The sequence below is a fragment of the Mesocricetus auratus genome, unplaced genomic scaffold (assembly GCF_017639785.1).
Source record: "Mesocricetus auratus isolate SY011 unplaced genomic scaffold, BCM_Maur_2.0 Super-Scaffold_100031, whole genome shotgun sequence".
NCBI classification, from domain to species: domain Eukaryota; kingdom Metazoa; phylum Chordata; class Mammalia; order Rodentia; family Cricetidae; genus Mesocricetus; species Mesocricetus auratus.
The window spans coordinates 15,032,082-15,036,196 of NW_024429212.1; the positions used below are offsets into that span (position 1 = coordinate 15,032,082).

The 4,115-nt window shown below is 50.0% G+C and overlaps 1 long non-coding RNA gene across 1 annotated transcript; it reads right to left on the reverse strand.

The window, feature by feature from the left end:
- Positions 1–276: 276 nt before the first annotated feature.
- On the reverse strand, positions 277–3,263 carry LOC121135177. Its single transcript, XR_005872387.1, has 2 exons — positions 905–3,263; positions 277–586 (listed from the first exon to the last, which is right to left on the reverse strand). It is a non-coding gene; the product is annotated as an uncharacterized LOC121135177 (long non-coding RNA).
- Positions 3,264–4,115: the final 852 nt, after the last annotated feature.

Genomic DNA, 4,115 nt, shown 5'->3' on the forward strand with positions numbered 1-4,115 from the left:
CACATGGTGATGAGAAGAACTGAGCCCCATGGATTATGTAGTCTGACCTCCTCACGTGCAGCATGGCAAACACATATACGTACATGCATACACATACATGCACGCACACACACATACGTACATGCATGCACACACACATACGTACATGCATGCATACACACACATACATACACACATACATACACACATACATACATGCACACACATTCATGCATGCACACACACCTCTGAATGAATGAAGTGACTTTTAAGAAGTCCAGGCAGGAGTCAGGTGGCCTTGGTCCCCAGCTAGAACCATGTTATGCTTTCAGCTCTCGCCCACTCTTCAGGCAGACGCCAAGCCGCCGGCGTTTAGTAACCAGTGGGGACACAAAGCCAGACAGCAGGACGAGTCCCTATGCCCATAGACTCCGAGGGTGGCGAGCTGCAGGGACCCCAGCGTCTGAACAGTTTCAGCTTCTCTCCACGATATCCGCCCTTCCTCCAGCCGCTCCTTCCCCTCCCCCACATGCTGGCACTGGGGTTCACAGCTTGTACTTGTTTGCTCTTCTGATGTAGCTTTTCCGGGGTTCCGATGGCCTTTTTCCTGATTACAAGAGCAACACATGTTCATAGTTACACAAAAGTCAAATATTACAGAAATGCGTGTCATTTGGAAACTTGTCACTCCACCCCTCAGAACTCCCTGCTGACTTCCCTCTGAATCCGGTGTAAAAGGCAAGGTCCTTCGCTGGCCTGGCCCCTAACCTGCATGACCCCTGACCTCCCACCCAAACCCCTCCTTATTCATGCTCCAACATGTCTGCACTCCGGGGTCTTTTCCCCAGCTGGTCCCCTCTCCGGAGCGCTCCTGGATATCTGCACGGCTCCTGTCTCTGTCAGCTTAGGTTGCCAGGGCAAATACCATTGACTGTGTGGCCTAAAGTAGGGAGTTCACTTTCTTGATGTTCTGGAAGCTGGGAAGTCTGAGGCCAGTGCTCCGCAAGTGCGATTTCTGGAAAGGGCTGTTGTCCCAGCTCAGCTTGGCTTGCAGTCAGCTCCTTTGCTGTGTCTCAACTCGTCCTTTCCTAGCTGGGTGCTTTGGAGTGAGCGGGAAAAAGGGTGCTATAAGCTTGTCTTTCTTTCCTTTTTAATGTTTTTTAAAATGTTTATTTTATATGTATGGGGCATTTTGTCTGCGTCCCACATGTGTGCCTGCCAGAAGAGGGTGTCAAAGCTCCTGAAACTGGAGTTACGGATGGTTATAAACCAGGTTGCTGATAGCCAAGCCTGGGTCCTCTATAAGAATACCAGTGCTCTTAATCCCTGACCCATCTCTCCAGTCCAATGGTTAAGTACATTAATCCCCCCCCACACACACACAGGTCAATCCCTTTTCCTTACCACCGTATCCAACTTAAATTACTTCCTTCCCATCTCCCAACTGAACAAAGATGGGAGTCAGAGCTTCAAAATATCCATCCACGGCAGCTTCCTTCAAGTTGTTTAACTACCACCTTATCAAGCTGGACCCGGCGGCAGAGGTCCTGCATCCCAGCGCTCTGGAGGTAGAGGCAGGAGGACATCCTTCACTACATAGCGTGGCCTGGCCTCCGTGAGACCCTGCCTCACACCAAAAAAAGCGTTTTACTCAAAGAGTCTTTCCCTTCTCTGGTCCTCTCTGAAACACAGACATTTCTCACAATGCTCTGGGCCAGCTGGTGTTGTGGGAAGTTTGTACCCCGTGTGAAGACATACTGTTATGACTGGTTTATTAAAGAGCTGCACGGCCAGTAGCTAGGCAGAATGTACAGGTGGGACTTCCAGGCAGAGAGAGAGGAAGTAGGAAAAGACAGTCAAGGCACAGAGGGATGCCAGTGAGATTCAGAGGGAGCCAGACACACGGAATGAATGGTAAAAAACCGCATGGTAAAACACAGATCGATAGAAATGGGTTCGTCTAAGTTATTAAGAACTAGTTGGGAACAAGCCTAAGGTATAGGCCAAGATTTCATAATTATCAAGTCTCCGTGTCAATATTTGGGGGCTGGCGATCCAAAGATGGTCTGGCAAGAAAGCTTGTGACAAGCTGGGGTTCTTGGAACTGCCCGGAAACCAAGCCAGGTTCTCCTTCATGTGAACTTACCTTCATACTGCTGTTGGCAGCCTCCTTTGTTAAGTGCGTCTTTGCTGAGGTTAACCCATGCCTGTGGCCCAGGATAGCGAAACAAAGACGTTTGTGCTGCTACCAAACCCATGGGTCAAAGTTACCCACTCCTGTGTGGCCCAAGACAATTCTTCATCCAGTGTAGCCTAGAGAAGCCAAAAGGCTGGACACACCTGTGCTGACCCTAATTCCCCTGCATAACAACATGAATGTTTCAATTCAGAGCATAGAACCTTCAAGATGCTTCAGGGTTTTTTTGACAGCAAAGTCCATTGCTAGAGGGACAGAGGGACATGTCATTTATCAGGGGGTACAAGTTTGTTGTTTATTGAGATAGGGTCTCACCACGTAACCATGGCTGTCCTGGAACTCACAAGAGACCTGCCTGCTTCTGCGTTCCTAGGACTAGCATTAAGGCATTTGCCACTACGCCCAGCCTAGGGGGCCACACTGGGTCCACACTAGTATAGCAATCCGCTGTGCTTTCCTGTTTAAAACTGCAGCCCTGGGATAGCAAGATGGTTCTGTGGGTTAAAGGCACCCGTCACAAAAGACTGCTGACCGGAATTTGTTCCCGGATCCCATGCGGTGAAAGGAGACAATGGATTCCCTCAGATTGTCTCTGACCACTCCATGTGCTCTGTGACACACGCGACCACACTCATGCAGGCATGCACACGTGTGAATAAAGAGGTATAAAAGGTGTGAGATAAAACACTCCCTTTCCTATATGTCTTGGCTAAGGAACTATAAAGTCCGTACCAGTGGAGATATCTGCTTTCCTAGTGTTTACTGATTTTTCTCCATTGTTTATGAAGGAACCTGGCTTACAAATATGCCAAACAACTGAATGTATTAATAATCATTTGAAAGTGTTTTTTTTTTTTCAGAAGAACATTTCACTGTGAGTCACCTTGTAACTCTGGGAATGCTTTTACTGTAAAAAAAAAAAACAAACTTTCCCAGCAAAGGTCTCGTTTTACTTCTCTACAGTGTCACTGGCTGGGGGATGGGCAGGCAAGGGCTCTGCAGGGTGCGTGACAGCCGATATGCTGGCTGGGACGTTAGCTCAGCTAGCAGACCACTTGCCTAGTGTGCACAAAGCCCTGTGTGATCCCCCCGCCCCCCCCCCGGGTACCGCATAAAAACAGGCAGCATGCCCGTGATCCCAGAACTCAGTGATGGAGAATCAGAGGTTCGGGGACATCCTTGTCTACATGGTGAGCTGGAAGGCAGCCTGGGCTCCGTGAGACAATATCTCAAAAGTGCCTTTGCCCGCTAAGTCATCTCACTGGTGACTGGTGGATGCTTGCTTTCCCTGGGACGGATGTTCTTCGTAATTTCGTTTGTTATTTTGGGGGGGGGCGGGCGGGTTCTGGCAGCACAGCACGCGCCCCAGTGCCTCTGTGGAAGTCAGGTGACTCCCACAAGTCTGTGGGGTTGGTTCTCTCTCTTACCCATTGAGTCATCTCCCCAGCACAACACTGGCAATTGTTCTCCCAAGCCCAGGCCAGCCTTACATACATAATTGAATGTTGTCAGCACGGCTTTTCCACCCCCTTCTAAATGGTTACCGCTAAGGAGTATGGTCCGTGCAGCGTGGTAAGTAATGCTGTGTTTCAGCCTTGGCAGCCAGACATCCTCTAGAAGGTGAAACCCTCGCAATCTGGAAGCCGCGCTGGGGGGGCCCTCGGGGTCCGTATCCACTCACCTCGAAGCCTCACCTTCCACGGTCCTGGTCTCATTTACTGTCTTGTCTTATGTTGTGTTGTTTTTTTGTTTCCATTTGCTTACCCACACAGGCCACCGGATCCCCTGGAGCTGGAGTTGCAGTAGTTGCGAGCTGCCCGATGTGGGTTCTGGGAACCAAACTCAGGTCCTCTAGAAGAGCAGCAAAGGCCTTTGTCTGCTGAGCCGTGTCCAGCCGGCTCCCTGGTGCTGTGGTGCTGTTTTTTGATGTTGCTGTGGT